The sequence below is a fragment of the Malaclemys terrapin genome, chromosome 9 (assembly GCF_027887155.1).
Source record: "Malaclemys terrapin pileata isolate rMalTer1 chromosome 9, rMalTer1.hap1, whole genome shotgun sequence".
In the NCBI taxonomy this organism is placed as follows: Eukaryota; Metazoa; Chordata; order Testudines; family Emydidae; genus Malaclemys; species Malaclemys terrapin.
Window position 1 is genome coordinate 66295941 of NC_071513.1, and position 20379 is coordinate 66316319.

At 40.9% G+C, this 20379-nt stretch overlaps 1 protein-coding gene across 1 annotated transcript in view; it reads right to left on the minus strand.

Annotated features, from left to right (window-relative positions):
* SPSB4 (splA/ryanodine receptor domain and SOCS box containing 4) overlaps window positions 1-17680 on the minus strand; it is a 187605-nt gene extending 169925 nt beyond the window's left edge. Inside the window, exon 1 of the mRNA XM_054038755.1 lies at window positions 17650-17680. The gene's annotated coding sequence lies outside the window, so the exon portion shown is untranslated. The remainder of the gene's footprint in view (window positions 1-17649) is intronic.
* Between the last annotated feature and the right edge of the window lie 2699 nt (window positions 17681-20379).

The following is a 20379-nucleotide window of genomic DNA, read 5'->3' on the forward strand; positions in this document are numbered from 1 at the left end:
TTAGTCCCTAGTTTTCTCAGGAAAAATCCAATCTTCTGCAAGACAGAGCTTTAATAATGCCAAGGACTAAAGATGTATTCATCCAGAAAAACAGACACACTATCACTTTCACTCAATGTGTTCCAGCTGTTCAACCTCATCAAAACATTAGCTAGTCAATTAATATTGCAGTAATTTTACTATTTCAAGCTCTCATCTTCCATTATATTTTATAATATTCTCTCTCAATTACTACTTCCTTAACTAGAAGAACTCTGTTTACCATTTTAGCATTATATCTTGGAGAGTTGAGAAAGTAACCCACATCAATAATTTATTCAGTATGTTTAGACTCTTCCTGATTCCAAAATATCGTGAGCAGATCACTTTTAAGCCATTATTTGAATTACTAATATCTTTTTTTTTTTTGAAATTATTATTTAAACTCAGATTGATTGCCAGTATTTCAGGCTAGAGTCTTCGGAGTCTCATTTAAACCAAGGTTACTGCTTCTGTTCCCTAACTGGATGAGTGCACAAGGACTTTCAGCAAGAATATTTGCAATTGTAAATTCCTGTGGATACGCACCTTGCAACTTTGAAATTTGCCTCTTGATAGTGTTTTTCCAATACAACTATGTCACTCAAATGTTTGTTAGTAAAGAATATGGCCTAAGTGTTTTTATTTAAAAATGGGAATGTTTGCATTGTTTGTCAAGCTCTTGCCTCTAGCTATAAATATTTTATTTTTATCCTAATAATTTTACATTTTTGCCTTCGATCTTCAGTTTCTGTGCTCCTTTGTTTTTCAGTGCACCCTGTAAATAGTTTTTAAGTAATGTTATCAATTCTTTAAATATTTCACCAAGATTTGTAGTAATATGTATTTTTGGCAATTTCCTCTCAGAGCCTCTTTGTTAAACTTGGAAATGTTCATTTACTTCAAAAGCCCAGTAAATACAGTTTATTTTCCATTACACAATTTGTGTATGATTCTTCTACAAAAGGCCTGGGGCTGCAGGCAACCATCTGGGGTTTGGAGACACAAAAGGCTGCTGTAAGGGTGCAAACACAAAAGCGCCTTGGGGATACAGAAGTGTGCACCATACAAAGACTCTCTATTATCTTTTGTTGTGTAGGTTTTTTTTTTTTTTTAAGGGTGCCATGAGCATCTAATCAGAAAACTAAGCATCAGGGAGGCAGTCCTCAGATGGCAGACATCAGTTTCAGCCAGGACAGATGGTGAACAAAGGTGAAAAGCACACAATACACATGGGCCAATTTATACAAGAAAGCAATTCTACCCTTCAATTAAAATTCGTTACCATTCTTGTGACAACATATGTTTTGAAGTGAAATGTATCATTTTCTTTATGGAACTGTCACAACCGCAGTTCCCATTTCCAGTAACCTACAGATTCTTCATTAATATTGTCTGTAAAATGTTATAGACTTTGACTTGTGAGATAATGGACATAGTCTACAGGAGGACCAGTAAGGTCTGGTAAGAAGAGAAAAGAATAAATATTGCTGTACAGGAACTGGTCTAACATAATTGACTGCCAAGGTAAATATATCTTACTGACTTACGTAAAGAAACTCAAGATCTGTAAAGGTAGAGATAGATAATTAAATTAAGCTGTTTAATTGGCATAAGAAAAAACAATCCCTATAAACATGTTTTATTCCTAAAATGTACTGACTGGTTTTAGTTAAGAAATAGGTTGCCAGAGAAAGGTTTTTCTTACAGTAAAGTGTGTTCTGTTAGATGGCATCAAATATACTGTAGAGAGGAAGGTGTCCATCCAGAGTAAGAAATGAGCAAAAGAGACAGTTCTTTCTTTCTTTTTTAAAGAAACCCTGGGGAAAATTGTGAGGGTCTGAAAATACATAAGTCAGATAACTTTTTGATTCACTTAAACACAGTGAGTGTGTATTAAATGTATAAGCAGTGAAGCACAATTACGATGTTCAATTAAAGGCAACACGGCTTCAACTGGAACGTGAAAAATGAAAGCTCTCTAACCTTCACACTCCTCCTGGTTTTGGGAGGATGCAAAACCAAAAATCAAATGTCACTTTTACTATGCCACAGTACATGCTGTATCCATGGAAGAATTTTTTGTTGTTATTTGGTAGGGGAAGGAAAAGTGAGAGGAAGTCTTTGAAGCGTGTACTGTTTTACAGGAAGTGTTACAAAAGAATAAGGTAATAAATGTAAGTGTTCTTAGCACCTGGACCACACATCATCAATTTCTTAGTTTACATTTTTCCACTGTTCCAACATTTATATGTAGTGAAAGAGAGAGGAAGACCTCTCTGGTTTTGTGGCACATAGCCCAAGCATGGACACATTCAGAATCTTTGGGAAGGTTGTCAACTGTTCAATTTAGCCCCGTCTAGAAACTGATCTATGAACAAATATTGGCTGTTTATGGATTAGTCCATCTGCCCTCCCAGATGGGGAAAAAGGTGGTGTAATAGCAGCAGCTGTTCAGCCAAGGATAGCAGGCCACAGCAGAGTAAGCAAGAAGAGTAAAGAGAGCAGAGCTCACACCCAGGATGTGTGTGAACTTTGAATGAGAACAAAAAGCAGAGTAAGCAATACAACCCTGTGTTCATGTTGTCAGCACACTGAAGGCTACTTTACAGAGAAGTTGTATGAGATGAAAGCAGTTTTAGAGCATTTGTATTAACAATGTTTACTCATGCAGGAAGAGAGGAAACACTATATAGGACTACAGCATAGAACCTTTTACACAGCTTGAGCTAAAGGGTCACAAAAACTTGATAGTCAAAATCTCTATTGTACTATATATCCTTTCACATATGACATCAGCTCTCAAACTGGATAGCATATCTCTTTGTGTAGCTAGATACCTCCTCAGTAATAACTCATCTTCTCCACCTTTGGAGTTTTAAAGCCCAACTATAGAGTGATGCTGTTTGTGTCACCACACTTAAGGGTTTACCAGAGTTTCATGTATATCAGCCTATGTTTCTTAGGAGTTCATAATTATACCAACAATTTGCTCCTAAGACATCTCCTTCCTTACAAGAATTTAGCTGGGCTTTACCTTCAGACAAGCTTTACCAAAAATATAGGGCCCACCCTGTAAGCACTTAAGGACACGTAGTATATGCAAGAAAAAAATCAGGATCTTTCCATGGTGGAGCCAAAGGCCCAGAACCTCCAAGGCATTTAGAGGACTAAACACTTTGGAGGCTCTGGCCCTAAATGATTAATTCCTCCTTAGAGAGACAAGGTGGGTGAGGTAGCTTTTATTGGACCAACTTCTGTTGGTGAAAAAGAAGCGTTTGGGCTAACACAGAGCTCTTCTTCAGTCTTAGAAACTCAAAGTGTCACTGCTAAACACAAGATTTGAACAGATTGTTTAAAATAAGTAGTTAACACATTTCAAGGGACCACTCAAGGTAAACATCCCTCCGGTCATAGGGAGGAAAAGAGAGTGGAAGCAGAGGGGTTATTAGTGGGTTTCAGATTGTTGTAAAAATCCATAAATCTAGTGTCTGTTCAGTCTAGCAAAGTTATGAATTTAAGCTCCCAGGCTCATGGGCAGCAGATGAACAACCCACTTTGGAGATGCTAGCCTGCCGGCCCCACCCCTTCCACCCAAGGCCCCAGCCCCCTGCACACCAGAGCCCCAAACCCCCCTTCCCCGTAAAAGGAAAAGCCCCAACCAGAAGAGCCCTGGCCCGTCAGCCCCAGCTGTCCCCCCCAACCCACCGCCCCTCCCGAGTGCCGGGCCAAGCCACAGGCCCCGCCAAGCACCAGGCCGAGTTTGTGCCCCCCTTCCTCCGAGTGCCAGCACCAGGCTGAGCCGCAAGCCCCTCCAAGCACCAGGCTGAGTCGCCGGCCCCCCCCTCCCGCTGGGTTGGCTCCAGCTCTGGTCCGAGCCACCGGCCCTCCCACCACCCCCACCACAGTCGAGCCAGGCCAAGAGCTGCCAGCAGCCTCTCTGAGCGCCAGCTCCTCCTGCCCCTGAAGGCACCCCACCCCGCCAAGCCACTGGCCCCAGCAGCGCCCGGCCAAGCCTCCTCACTCCGCCAGCCGCTGGCTCTCTGCATCGCTCCTCACACCCCTGTCCCAAGGAGGACAACGCAGGGAGCAGCGGGAACCTTAGGGGTGGGGGAGGTCTAGGGGAAGGGCGGCACCACAGCCCAGTTGTCCGGTGGCAGGTCGGCGGCAGCGCAAAGCCTTCCCTGGCCTATTATTCCCGCCGCCCATGCCCAGGCTCATCTTTTGAAAATGTGCAGGTTTCCTTTGAGGATGAGGACTGAGAGATCAAATATAAAGTGATAGCTTTGTGAAATTTGTTCACCCATAGGTGATAAGGGTTTTTTGTCTTTTTCCTATGTGAGTTCATTCAATAGCATAGTGATTGTCTGGCTTCACCCATACAACTGCTATTGGGGCATTTAGTACACTGGGTTAGGTTGTGATAAGTAAGTAGGACCCCGGAATCTTGAAATGTATGTTGTGGGAGGTGTTGATCATTGTAGCAGTGGAGATATGTCTACAGGTTTTGCATCTGTTGTTCTGGCAGGGTCTGATGACACTTTGAGTTGGTGTGTCCTGGTCTGTGGGGAGCTTGCTTCTGATGATGAACTTGGAGAGGTTCGGGGGTTGTTTGAAGGTCAGAAGAGAGGATTTGGAAAGATTTCTTCCAGGATGGGGTCCCCACTGGGCATGGGTTGTAGTTGTTTGATACCCCATATGGATCCCAGTGTGGGATGGTAGGTGACAACTAGGCATATGTGATCAGAGGGGGTTTTATATTTGTATTGAAGCAGGTTCTCTTGGGGTATTTCAGTGGCATATTGGAGACCTATCCTGGTACCCATGACTGTTCCCATGGTTTGGACAAAGTGCTTGTTGTTGAATGTAAAATCATTATGGGTGAGGATGAAGTGATCCCTTGAAATATGTGTTAATTATTTATGCTAAATAATCTGTTCAAATCTTGTATTTAGCAGAGACAATTTGAGTTAGTTTCCCAAGCCTGAAAGAGCTCTGTGTAAGCTTGAAAGTTTGTCCTTTCACCAACAGAAGTTGGTGCAATAAAAGATATTACCTCACCCAGCTTGTCTGTCTAATATCCTGGGACCAACATGACTACAACAACACTGCATAGTCAAACTTCTAAGGTTTGCCTGAACAAGAAAGCTCATCTTGAAGACTATGATGTAATCACAGGACTATTGGTCAGAATTTAGGAAAAAGCTTTCCAAGAAATAATGAGACTAAAAAAAAAAAAAAATACAGCATATTTGGAAAATCTACATTACTTACAGAATTTTTTTTTATTAAAGCTTCTGAGCTACAATCTAAAATACCCATCATTTTAAATTACAAAGAACTGTCAGGTGTGCAAAAATTGCTGACTTTTCCTCCGCTATATTCTGCTATGCCTGTTAATCTAAAAAGAGCAAATTACAATTTGATATCACATATGGTGCAGCATAATTGGTTATATTCAGTGCTGCCAGCACCTGACAAATCTCTGTGGGTCTTTCAGTGTGATTGGGCAGCATCATCTCCCTCTATGGGTAGAGGTCATACCGTATAATCTCACAACAAACAGCAGATCAATGGGCAGAGATGATCTCTCCTCTCTCTCATAAATAAATAAAAAACAACCAACTACCCAGTGCAGGTATCTGAACACACATTTTTGAATAAAAGTTGACATATTTTAAACCCAATGTCTACAAATTTATTTTTTTTACAACTTAATAAAAAAAATTACAATACAAATTTTGTTGTATTGTGGCAGCACCGGGAAGCCCACATACACACACACACACACACACACACACACACTATAGTTCTTGAAAAGCCATTCTCTTATTCTTTCTGTGTGATCAGGCCCAATCCATTTTGGAAGCACAAAGAATGCAAGATTGAACATTTGATGGAAAAGTCATGAGACATGAAAGATACACTATGTGACACAGTGAGGAAAAAAAACTATCCCCTTCATTTAAAAAGGGAACAGAAAGAAAGGGTGCATATATTAACATCTTTGCCCCTATTTTAGCTTTTTATGTAAGTACCAGTATATTCAGCTGAACAATAACCAAGTTCAAGTTATACATAGAGTGGGTTAGCTTATATGGTATGTTCAGCTGCTTTTGTCATGGACTTTCACATGAATTAAGCACGGTGGCCAAAATATTCAACCTTGTCTACTTATAGTTAGGTACCTAAATTTATAATACTGATGTAAGTACCTTAGTGTAGGCAGCCAAGGCTGAAAATGTTGTCCTGTACATATTTTTTTTTACGGGGTCCAAGCTATTTGGGACAAAAATCTAACCAACATTCCAATAATGGAAATACTTAGCTTGGATATCAGCATGCTGAAGACAATGTAATCCACTTCTCCATTAACCTCTTCTAACAGCCTTCTATGTGCACTGAAAAGGAGGGGTGACAGAACAGAACTGTACAGAACCAAAATATATTGTATATTAAAAATGTACACACTTGGACTGAGGTAGAGATGGACATAGGAGATGGAAGTGTTGAGAGTCTCTGGGTTAGGCTAAAAGGGGTAAAAAACAAGGGAGATGTCATGCTAGGAGTCTACTACAGGCCACCTAACCAGGTGGAAGAGGTGGATGAGGCTTTTTTTTAAGCAACTAACAAAATCATCCAAAGCCCAAGATTTGGTGGTGATGGGGGACTTCAACTATCCGGATATATGTTGGGAAAATAACACAGCGGAGGACAGACTATCCAACAAATTCTTGGACTGCATTGGAGACAACTTTTTATTTTAGAAGGTTGAAAAAGCTACTAGGGGGGAAGCTGTTCTAGACTTGATTTTAACAAATAGGGAGGAACTCGAGAATTTGAAAGTAGAAGGCAGCCTGGGTGAAAGTGATCATGAAATCATAGAGTTTGCAATTCTAAGGAAGGGTAGAAGGGAGAACAGCAAAATAGAGACAATGGATTTCAGGAAGGCAGATTTTGGGAAGCTCAGAGAGCTGATAGGTAAGGTCCCATGGGAATCAAGACTGAGGGGAAAAACAACTGAGGAGAGTTGGCAGTTTTTCAAAGGGACACTATTAAGAGCCCAAAAGCAAGCTATTCCGCTGGTTAGGAAAGATAGAAAATGTGGCAAAAGACCACCTTGGCTTAACCATGAGATCTTGCATGATCTAAAAAATAAAAAGGAGTCATATAAAAAATGGAAACTGGGACAGATTACAAAGGATGAATATAGGCAAACAACACAGGAATGCAGGGGCAAGATTAGAAAGGCAAAGGCACAAAATGAGCTCAAACTACCTACAGGAATAAAGGGAAACAAGAAGACTTTTTATCAATACATTAGAAGCAAGAGGAAGACCAAAGACAGGGTAGGCCCACTGCTTAGTGAAGAGGGAGAAACAGTAACAGGAAACTTGGAATTGGCGGAGATGCTTAATGACTTCTTTGTTTCGGTCTTCACCGAGAAGTCTGAAGGAATGCCTAACATAGTGAATGCTAATGGGAAGGGGGTAGGTTTAGCAGATAAAATACAAAAAGAACAAGTTAAAAATCACTTAGAAAAGTTAGATGCCTTCAAGTCACCAGGGCCTGATGAAATGCATCCTAGAATACTCAAGGAGCTAATAGAGGAGGTATCTGAGCCTCTAGCTATTATCTTTGGAAAATCATGGGAGACTAGAGAGATTCCAGAAGACTGGAAAAGGGCAAATATAGTGCCCATCTATAAAAAGGGAAATGAAAACAACCCAGGAAACTACAGACCAGTTAGTTTAGCTTCTGTGCCAGGGAAGATAATGGAGCAAGTAATTAAGGAAATCATCTGCAAACACTTGGAAGGTGGTAAGGTGATAGGGAACAGCCAGCATGGATTTGTGAAGAACAAATCATGTCAAACCAATCTGATAGCTTTCTTTGATAGGATAACGAGCCTTGTGGATAAGGGTGAAGCTGTGGATGTGGTATACTTAGACTTTAGTAAGGCATTTGATAAAGTCTCGCATGATATTCTTATCGATAAACTAGGCAAATACAATTTAGATGGGGCTACTATAAGGTGGGTGCATAACTGGCTGGATAATCGTACTCAGAGAGTTGTTATTAATGGTTCCCAATCCTGCTGGAAAGGCATAACGAGTGGGGTACCGCAGGGGTCTGTTTTGGGACCGGCGCTGTTCAATATCTTCATCAACGACTTAGATATTGGCATAGAAAGTACGCTTATTAAGTTTGCGGATGATACCAAACTGGGAGGGATTGCAACTGCTTTGGAGGACAGGGTCATAATTCAAAATGATCTGGACAAATTGGAGAAATGGGCTGAGGTAAACAGGATGAAGTTTAACAAAGACAAATGCAAAGTGCTCCACTTAGGAAGGAAAAATCAGTTTCACACATACAGAATGGGAAGAGACTGTCTAGGAAGGAGTACGGCAGAAAGGGATCTAGGGGTTATAGTGGACCACAAGCTAAATATGAGTCAACAGTGTGATGCTGTGGCAAAAAAAGCAAACATGATTCTGGGATGTATTAACAGGTGTGTTGTGAGCAAGACACGAGAAGTCATTCTTCCACTCTACTCTGCTCTGGTTAGGCCTCAACTGGAGTATTGTGTCCAGTTCTGGGCACCGCATTTTAAAAAAGATGTGGAGAAATTGGAAAGGGTCCAGAGAAGAGCAACAAAAATGATTAAAGGTCTTGAGAACATGACCTATGAAGGAAGGCTGAAAGAATTGGGTTTGTTTAGTTTGGAAAAGAGAAGACTGAGAGGGGACATGGTAGCAGTTTTCAGGTATTTAAAAGGGTATCATAAGGAGGAGGGAGAAAACTTGTTCACCTTAACCTCTAAGGATAGAACAAGAAGCAATGGGCTTAGGCTGCAGCAAGGGAGGTCTATGTTGGACATTAGGAAAAAGTTCCTAACTGTCAGGGTGGTTAAACACTGGAATAAATTGCCTACAGAGGTTGTGGAATCTCCATCTCTGGAGATATTTAAGAGTAGTTTAGATAAATGTCTATCAGGGATGGTCTAGACGGTATTTGGTCCTGCCATGCGGGCAGGGGACTGGACTCGATGACCTCTCGAGGTCCCTTCCAGTCCTAGAATCTATGAATCTATGAATCTAAAATGTGAGAGTGCGCTCTGGGAGCAGATAATCAGTTGCCCAGTTCTACCCACTAACACTGAAAAATTAGCAATAATATTTTTCCTCAGAGTCCCTTTGAAACTCAATGGATTGATTAGCATGCAAGGGTAAAGACCCCAAAACAAGTTAGATAAAGTAAGGTGCATTCTGGCCTCAAAAACTGGAGAGGCAAACTGCCCACCCCTAGCAAAAGCAGTTACCTCACCTCCTTTACCTTCCAATCCTTCTTAAAAACAAGACTGAGAAGCACTATGGATCCAAATGGTTCACCCAATGCACTATTCATTAGAAGCTTGTCTTCTCTAGGAAATTATGACCTTGAGTCACTGTATTAACTAACATGATATTAAACATCATTTTGAAGCCAGGGACTATCATGTATAACATGGTATCAGCTGGTCATGGCTAAATCCCAGTTAACTGGAACTTGCATGGTTTACCTTTGACCAGCTGGCCCAAAGTTAACAGGATGATCCCTGTCCACACCAACTTCAAAGTCGTATTGAACATCATGTTAGTTAATAAAACTCCTTAGCAATACTGGCTGGGTCGAAGTGAGGTGGCATGAAGGTCCTGGCTTCTGCCCTCTCTACCTCCACTTGGGATGACTTACACTTGAGAAGACCATAGGAGGCAGCAGGTAACAGGTGATGGCAGTCCCTGCTCAAGGAGAAGGTGAAAAGACACACACACACACACACACACACACACACACACACACACACAATTATATTTTTTTTTAATATGAGAGTTGAGAGGAAACAAAACTTGTTGAGTTCTCACTAGTTATGCTGACAATGACATGCAACCAATCTAGCCAGGTGAGCGACACATTTTACTAGCTATTTTTATTATAATTTAGCAAAAATCATTCTCAAGGCTATCAGTAACCAGAGAACGGAAAGATTGATTTCTGTTATAACACTAATTCATGCTGTTGACAACCATAACTTGTCATTTGGAAGATGGTAGTTCTGATAATATGGAAACTTAAAAAAAAATAAAATAAAAATCAAAATTCTGGTCATGTAATTGTTACCAGAATAACACTGAAATCAAAGACACTTAAGCCCTTTTCAAATTAAAAGGTGGACAGTCTAAGTGTGTTCTAATTACAAATAATTACACTTAGAAATACCTTGTTAGAAAAATATTGAACAGACAAGACAGTTGCAAATCTGAGCAGAAATTAAAATTCCATTAACTGCTTTAAAAAAAAAAAGTAAATAGCTGCCAGTTATATAAGCTAACTAGAAGTGAAGAGGTGATTACATCATCATCTAATCATTAAGGAAGAAATATAAAACTCTTCAGTAAGTCAAAACTCAAATGGTAAATCCTGGAAACTAGGTTTTTCCATTGTGGTTCAGACATGGAAGGGATAATCCATGCATGACTCTCCCCCTTCCTGCAAATAAGTGGGTGTCATCTACCTCCATTTCACCACCTTTACCATCCCTCAACACCATGGAGGGACCTTTGCAGGGTCAAAGATCTGCACATGGGGAAAAAGGCAGCCAGCCATGGGAAAAGAGGCAGCAGGGAGGACAGATAAAACATGTACACAATCTCCCCACTCAGACAACCAGCTAGAATCCAATGAACGGTTAATTCAGCTGAAATTGTATTTACTATTCTGTAAAGCTCCTCCATGCTGTAGACAACGTCTTGAGTGGGGGCTCCAAAGGCAGCAAGTGACGGAGGGATCCCTGCATGTGTGGTCCCATTCCTGCCATGCGTCAAGTGAACCAGACAAGTAAGAAGGAAGACTTGCAGCCGGAGCAGGGGAACAAAGAGACAGTGCTTAATTTCTGATGAAAGAGGTGCTAGGCCTCAAGCAATTTTTTTACTTTCATAACTGAAGTGGCAAACCCAGAGGTGCCAGGGCTATGAACTGCCAAGCCTCGAGATGCTGTGGCTTTAACCCTAGCGAGCTCTGGCACAAATTAAGCACTGCCTAGATCCAGTGCAATAAACCAAAGATGATTACCCTGATTATTCTATAGGGGAACAGCAACCCCAACAGAATGATCCAAGGGAAGCTTCTGTAGGGGTCTCCTTCTATTCTGTCCCCCAGGCCTCTCCTGCAACTCTTTCCACCAAAGGGGCTGATCTAGTCCTGAGTAAGGACTTCGGTTTTTAAAATTAGCTGGTATATACTTAAATTATCTCTATAGAGCAAATTAACTCTCAGATATATTGGTCAAATGCAAGCCATTTGCAGTGCTCCACTCTAGTGGCTCTAGGTCACTGTCTTTGTTCCTCTGCACTGTCTGCAAGTCTTCCTTGTTACTTGTCTGGTTCACTTGACGCATGGCAGGAATGGGACCACACATGCAGGGATCCCTCTGTCACTTGCTGCCCTTGGAGCCCCCACTCGAGAAGTTGTCTACGGCATGGAGGAGCTTTACAGAATAGTCAATACAATTTCAGCTGAATTAACCGCTCATTGGATTCTAGCTGGTTGTCTGAGTGGGGAGATTGTGTACATGTTTTATCTGCCCTCCCTGCTGCCTCTTTTCCCATGGCTGGCTGCCTTCTTCCCATGTGCAGAGGTCCCTCCATGGGGTCTAGGGATGGCAAAGTGGTAAAATGGAGGTAGATGACACCCACTTATTTGCAGGAAGGGGGAGAGCTATGCATGGATTATCCCTTCCATGTCTGAACCACTGAAGATTTTCCCTGCAGCAGAGCAAAGATAACCAGCCTATCAGACTGTCCAGTATCCTAAAGCTATTTTTCTGAAATGATAGGTTTATTAGTGTATTTAGAGCAAAGCCTTTTATCATTTTCCTTTTATTACATTGCAATATTAAAATTAGTCTCACAAGCAGCAGATTAAAAATTGGAATAGGGCATTTTTGTTCTACCTAAACTATTTCTCACCGAAGATATGCCATAAAAGTAGTATTTGAATAAATTCATCATTGATACTAATAGTACATAGCAAGGATGCATTGGTTGGGCTATGGGCACTCAGATTTTAAAATTGTATATAAACCTGAAGTGTATGATCTATATAAGGTACTCTCTGCAAAATCCCATAATTACATGTCCTTCAGACTTTGACTATATTAAGCTAAAGATCATTGTTATAGTTCAGGACAAATGCACCTGTATTCCCCCTCCATAGTCAGCAAGGACATCCCCTCCAAGTTCCCAGGTCCACAGCTGTCACCTGTCTTTGGTGGAGACCCACATCTCTCCTGGTCCCAATGGCGGTTTTGCCAGGCTAAACAACTCCAAGCCTACACTCCGTTATTCCCAGCAAGACAGACCGACTAAACAGGCCAGCATTTGCTCTTGGCTTACTCTTCAAAGTCAATGAAGAATCTAATTGCCAGCAGCTGTAGATTAATACACAGCTCTTTATAATCAAGCATACTTTTTTCATAGGACACTCCAATATATATCTACCATATATCAGCGTTATTCCTCACATGCTAGAAGACTACTTTAATTTGAATAAACCTATCTCAGAGTTAGGCATCTTATTTTCTACTCAATCTAATATATAGTCACTTGTCTACACAATTAATTGACTTGTTGATAACAAAAGAAATCTACAAACCTAGTTTAGGAAGTATAAATATTCAAGCATGGTTTTAATCTAGAGTCCACAATGTTTGAAAGTGTTCTAAATTTGGTAAAATTAATTATTCCATCCATATTACTTAGATTGCATTCAAAGGCATGTTAGCTGCTTTATAGATATGAAGGAATAGAAGTCCCTGACCCAAAGAGCTTTCTGTTTTAGTAATCCATAACTGCTTTTACAGTAACTCATCAAATAAAAAACTGAAAAATAAAATAGAATATTCCTGAGAAGCTGAAAATACTTCGGTCAATACCTGAAATCTTTAAAATGCTTAAATAAACTTCCAAAATATGGTAAAGTCATTCAGCTACTGTTTTATACCACATCATTGAACCCCTAGGCATGCCAAATGACTGTAATCCACACTTTACAATTTGGGAAGTCCTCATCCCAACTGTTGACAGCTTTAGATTTTTTGCACATGAGCCTAAATTTGGCTGTGCTCCCTCCACCGCACCCCTTTCCCCCCGGCATAAGTTCCAAACACTGATTTTGTGATTTGTAAACCATCAGTTTAGCAGTACAACTGGCAATGTATATACGTTAACTTCCTGTTCCTAGGAATGGTTGTGTGTAACAAGGCGATTCTGGTAACCGTGACTGAAACTTCTTGAAAGATTCCAAACCAAAGAAACTCATTTAAAAATAGAACTTTTAAACCCCTTTATTTTATACATTAGGAAATAAATAAAATAAATAAACAAACAAACAAAAAAGGTATAAGCTAACTAAGAGCCACTTAACCATGTCCAGAGTGAGCAAAGCACGACTTGGTTAGGGTTACCATATTTTGTGCCTCCAAATGGAGGACACTCCACGGGGCCCCGGCCCCGCCCCCAGCCCCGCCCCTCCCCGCCCCAACTCCGCTCCCTCCCCAAAGTCTCCGCCCCCTCCCCTGCTTCCCGGGAAGCCTGAAGCAGGTAAGGTGGAGTGTGGGGGGAGGAGGCGTGGCCCAGGCTGGCCCCCCGGTGGCTCCAGCCTGGGTCGGCTCGGGCCCTGGGGTGCCGGCCCCGGCCGACCACCCCCGGCCCACCCAGCACTGCCGGCCCCCGGCGGCCCGGCCCCGGCCGACCACCCCCAGCCCACCCAGCACTGCCGGCCCCCGGCGGCCCGGCCCCGCGACCCTGGACCGGCTCCCAGCCCGGCTCCCCGGCTCCCCGGCCCCCCGGCCCCGCCCGGCTCCCGGCCCCAGACCGCGACCCCGGACCGGCTCCCGGCCCGGCACCGCGCCCCCGGCTCCTGGCCCGGCCTGGCCCCCGGCCCGGCACTGCGCCCCTGGACTCCGGCCCGGCACCGCGCGCCCGGCCCGGCTCCCGGCCCGGCACCATGCCCCCGGCCCCGCGACCCCGGCCCGGCCCCGCACCGGCCCCGGCCAAAGAGGCCCCGGCTGAGCCCTCCCGATTTTCCCGGACATGCCCGGCTTTTGGGGATTTCCCCCCGGACGGGGATTTGAGCCCCCAAAAGCCGGACATGTCCGGGAAAATCCGGACGTATGGTAACCCTAGACTTGGTGATAACTGGGTACACGATGAATGCTCTTAGCTGTTTGGCACATTGTATAGTGATGCTTTTCCTACATCTGTTTCACCTTATTTGAGCTACGAAAGATCACAGTTAAATAAAGAAGATGCTAAAAAGTAGACAGAAAATACAACTAGTGACCTTTCAGTTGTATCCTGGTCCTAAATTCAGCCAGACTCATCATGATCTTTGTCATCTCTTCCTTCACCTGCCTGTTAGTTCCATTCAGTGTCCACCAAGACATTAAGTGACAATTTTTGCCCTCAGATACATGCACAACACTCATCATCTGTACAGCATCTACCAGATTCAGTGAGAAATATACACACCTGCATGAGCCTGAGGGCAGAACCCAATTCTTAAACAATCAAATAGACTGAAAAAGGTTTAATCCTCATTTGAAGAGTCACAACTCAAAACTGTGAAATTTATTATCTTAAAATGTTTGTCAAGGATCCTTTGAGTGCATACAATTAACCTGCAAATCTAGTGACAAAAACTAATCTGGACAGCTTGATAATCTATAAATCAACAACAGTTTCCAAGCGGTACTGTCTGGCATGGTGAGAAAGTTCACAAAACTCAACAGGCCTGATTTTCCTCTCACTCATACTGGTTTCACTCCAGTGATTTCAGTGCGATTACTCATGATGTATACCAATGGAAGTGAATGGAGAATCAGGCTCGTTGTCCTGGGACAATTCAACACCTGCAGATGATGCCTGCAATACCATAGAGCCCAAAACCTCCCTATCCAAAATAGGTAACCTCCATACCTCTTGCATTCAGCTGGCAATATCCTGACTTTGAGCTGAGTATAAACATCAGATCAAGAAGCATGTCCTACATCCTGGTTAGACCACTTTCTCCTCCAGGAAGAAATTAGAACTTTCCTAACACAATGCAAAAAGAAACTATCATCATGGTCCACCCCTAGGATATTTTGCACTCTGGCAGAATCCAAAGCTTACAGAAGGCAGAATTTTCACAAATTTAATTTTTTTTAAAAAAAGCAAAGAGATTCTGCTTCTCCTCTATTATTGATACAGACAAACCATGTCCTACAGAACTTGTGTAGACTGTAAAAAAGTGACACAGAAAAAAACCCACAACCCCAAAAATCTTTCAAAAGTCAGTTTAATCTAATCTGAGGCAGAAATAATAGAATGTTTAGGAAATTTGATTCAAGTTTAGATATTTTTTTCTGCAACCTACTTGACCTCAGACAACCGTTCAAATCTAACAGTGAGTTTTCTGTGTTTACAGATCTTAGTTCACTTTCAATAAAAAAAAATGCTGTACATAATGAATCTGTGGTACATAATGAATCTGTGATACATAATTCATCATGCAGAACTGGCAGTCTCAAATCAGAGAAGTCCCAGTTGTTAAGAATGTTACCATTGCAACCAAAACTAGCCATGGATTGGCCCTTCCTAACCTGGATTAGGGTTATTACTCAAGCATAATGAAAAATTTTATAGAGATAAGGGATCTTCTGCTATAATGCAAGACTACTGTAGAACGAGCCTATCAAAAGATAGCATTTTGTTCCCCTTTTTTAAACCTATAAAAACATTCTACACAATCATCGTTTTTAACTGAAGCACTTAATTTTCTTATAACAAAGAATTTGCTCTTGTAGGATTGCTACTATGAGGCTATAGTAGTAACTGGGTTAAAAACATTCACTTTAAACTCCTGCTTTCAAGCTGAAATTCACATGCTTATTCTTAGCACAAAAGTTTGGTATAAAGACTATGATGATAGTTAGTTTAATCTGTAACCCTTTTATATGTAAAACACTATTGTGATCTTCCCCAGCAGGGATCACACAAAAGAAAGAGAAAACAGATAAAATAGAAAGGGAGGCAGGGACAGAGATAAAGTGTAAAGAAGGTAGGAAAGAAAAAAACCAAGACGGTGAAACTGAAACTAAATGCAGCCCTAGCAGTGAGCCCACTGTCTGGAGACATTTTTCAGATGAGAATTAAATCATCACAATTTAAAAGTGCTCACAAACAATTTATCCACTTCACTTGTTCTGAATTTAGAAAAGCCACCTACAACCATATCAATGTGGATAGAAAAGTTCAAATTACAGACTGAGATTGTACATTACAATTATCAGGTAAACTATGATCAAGATGCAAGTGTATAGTTAGGGCCAAATCCTGCATACTTTATTAATCAGTATGTCCATTGAAGTTGGTAGGATTATTCATATAAGTGAAGCAAATGGGATTATTTCTTTAGCACCAAATTTAGGCTACATTTCAGAAATACAACTTCCTATTAGCTCTTCCTTAACTTGTCAATACGTGAAGTGGGATGGAAAAGCAAGGGGTAAGGAGTGGCAACTGAGTAAGTCAAATACTGTTAAAAAAAAATGCACTTCAGAACAAATTACAGTAGGTGATGTTTTGGTTTGGAGGGGTTGGGGGCGGATAGAGGATCTCTTTATTTCACAATGTTCCATTGCTGAATCTAGACAGTTACTGTATTTGCAGTGCTCAAAATAAGGCAGAGTTCACAAGAGCACCTTTTCCCCAGCAGGATCATAGGAATAGTTTTCGAATTTCTCTTTTAAAGTTACACTTTCATTACAACGAGGGGGAACAGGAATGGGGAGGAAGAGTCTGAAATACAAGGTTGAAATTAAAGAACATTACATTTGGCTTACTGAGGATGCACAGGGTATCTCTGGCCATGTAGCCTTACTAATACAGCAGCCAGGGTTCAAAACAGGAAGAAAAATGTACTGGGAATTCGGTTTGGGAGGGATAAAGCCCAAATAGAAATGAACACTGCAGAATAAGCCTATCTGATTGAGATAAGACTTAATTCTGCAGCACTCATTTCTACTTTGAATTTATTCCTCCCAGACTGAGTTCCCAGTACATTTTTCTTTCTGTTTTGAACACTGGGTGCTGTATTAGTAAAGCTATATTGTCAAAGATAGCCTGTGAAACCTCGGAAAGCCACACAGCAGAAAACATTCTCCTTTCCCATTCTGTCCTCCGGGTCTTTGTCAACTGACTAGTTTACAACACTGTTTGCACCTCCCAGCATAAGCAGAAAGTATTTCGGATATGTGAAGCTGCTAAGCTTTCAACTCTGTCAACATGAAGTATGGGATACATCACAGCAGGAGCAATGGGTCTTGTGCAGGCTTTCCTCCTTTCCTCCAGTGTAAGATAAAGTTGAATTTGGGGGGGGGGGGGGGTTAGAGGAAATCAGATGTTTCAACTCTACTTAAAATAATCCAATTCCCCATCCCCTACAAACTACCATTAGATAAAAATAAACACACTAGCTATTCTTCGACTAAAAGCATCACATGTATCAAAGTGGTCTGATATCACAAGACATTTTTTAAATAAGTACCTTGCAGTTTGTCTTTTCAGTTGAGGATTTTCATCTGCAAAAATAAAAATGTATCACTGATCAGTGAGACCTGTTTCTCCCCTTCCCCTTCTTCAAAAGGAGATGATTCAATACAAACCCCACCCTGGCAGCCAGACAATAAAGCTGCAAATAACTTATTCTGATCAAAGCCCCATCTGCTTGGCAGCAGCAATTCAACTGCACTTGTGGTTTTTGTATGACTGCAGCTTCTGAATTGAATGATCCTTTCATTTAGATGGAAGTTTAAACAAAATATGGTAATTAGCATCAACCACTGTGGCTTTCATGGCTACTATCTACAAAGAATTCTCTAATAAAAGGACTTTCCTGCTTTCCCATCCAATTACATAACATTGTTGAACAATATAATTTAAATTTAAATCAGCCAATTATTTTTTTTAAAGTCAGTCAACATTGGACTTTCTGCCTTAAACTATCATGTGTTAGTAACTTCAGTTAAATATCAATCTTAACAGAAACAACCTTGATTTGATTCATTTTACACTACGGCCTGTGTTTAATGTTACAGTTTAACATTATGGTTGGAAGCATAAAACCACCTCTCTGCATTTTGAAAAGAAAGCAATATTGCATGCAACGTAAAAAAATAAATAAAAAAAAATCAATCTTTGGTAAGTGATAAAATTTCAATAAAACATAAAGATGCAAATAAACAATGAGGCATGTTAAAAAACTAAGGGGTACATAATACAGTAATCAATACAATTCTTAAGCTCTGCAGGGACAAGCTTAACCAATATAACCCATTTTAAATTGGTTTAATTAAACTAATGCAAGTTTTTGAGTAGAATAAATCCACAGACACCCAAGTCAATTGTGGAAAGTTTACTGGTTAATTGTATGAAAAAGAATTAGTGGCAAATAATATTTTAAAATCTATGGCTGGAGTTGGACTTGGCCACTTAACTCCCCCCTCAGGCTGCTTTAAAAAATTCTAGCCTAAAGATTTGGCTCCATAGATTTCTCTCGTTCCAACCAAAAATCACAATATAGGTCAGACAGGTTAAAAACAGGGGGGGTGGAGTTAGTTAGCTGCTTGGGCTGCATTTTAACTCAATAGGAGACTTTTGTGTAACTAATTTTTTTAAATGATACAAGATCTAAATCTTTACATTCAAGAACTTGAACTAAAATACTTAACATACCTAAATAATTGCAGTAACTAACACACACACACAGTATTTGTTGACTAATGTTGATGCTAGTTTTCTTTCAAGGGAGGGATTGATATGTTTATGATTGTACCAGAAAAGTATAAAATGGGCTTAATTTGAATAAACGTTGTGTAAGTTACAGACAAACCTAAATGCTTCTCTACAAAGGAAAGCTTTCCCAGTTATACTGATAGAGTTGTGCAGGTATAATTCACTTGTGGACCCTTATTGCAGCATAAGAGCGGCTTTTTTGCAGTTTAACTAAACCCCCATCTCAAGCAATATCAGCTAAATTTAAAAAGCCACTCTTATACCAGAATAAGTGTCCACATGAGGATTTAATAACTATATTGGTTTAAATTTACATCTTAGATTATACTAGGAAGCCCATTCCCACGTAGACAAAACCTCTGCCAATAAAAGTTAATTCACAACTCTCTGCCCTCCTCAAAAGAGTTGTCTTGAGACAGTGAGTTTTCATGTATTTGGATAATGCAATGATGGTCATTGTCCTACAATTCAATCTGAACTGTATCTGCAAAGTTAACAGTGTTCAGTAAATTAAGACACAGCTATTCTATTTGTATAGCAAAGAATCACTTGCTTCAAAGAGATGTTGATCAAAGAGGCAAATGACATTTTATGCAAGCCACTTGTTGGTCATATTTCTACAGAACACTGTTTCTTAATCTTGGGGTCAAAACTGAATCTGCTTCAACAGCATCTGACATCATCGTCATATGATCATGCACAAATGTGACCACAGAAGTGGCCCATAAAGAATACGCCTTCACTTTGAGTGTGTGTTAGCCACTGGGCCACTGCCACCTTCCACTGCAAATGCTCTGCAGCAAGAGTAGGCCTGACTTGATCTCCTCCTCACCACTGCAAGCAGGAGGGAGGACAAAGCTGAACTGTGGGCTGACTTAAATTGAGCCATTAACAGGCTGAACTGAATCTTTTTATATTTCCATTGAGATTTGATTTCTAATTTTAACCATTCTTTTATATTTTATTTATAAATATCAAAGTAGAGATTTGCTGTGAATTAAAAAAAATTTAATACATTCTTAAATTTGCAAAACACTGTGGGGATGAGGCTGCAAAGAATTAAGACTAAGGTTCTGATCAACATGCTGCCAATGTTGGTTAAGCACAGTGGAGAAACAGCCGAAGCAGTGAGGTTTTTACCCACGAAAGCTTATGCCCAAATAAATGTTAGTCTTTAAGGTGCCACCAGACTCCTTGTTGTTTTTGTAGATACAGACTAACACGGCTACCCCCTGATAATAGAAAGCCCATGTTTTAGATGAATCACCTCTGGTTAAAGTGGTGACAGCTTTTATTAAATGCTAATCAGTATTACTGTCATTAACAACACAGATAAATTAGCTGTAACTTTAAGCATTAGCAAAGCCTTTAGTGCCGAAACCTGAAAGTGACCATGACTGGGCAATAGTTGGGTCTGCACTGCATTAGCAGGCATAGCTCAGTGGTTTGAGCATTGGCCTGCTCAACCCAGGGTTGTGAGCTC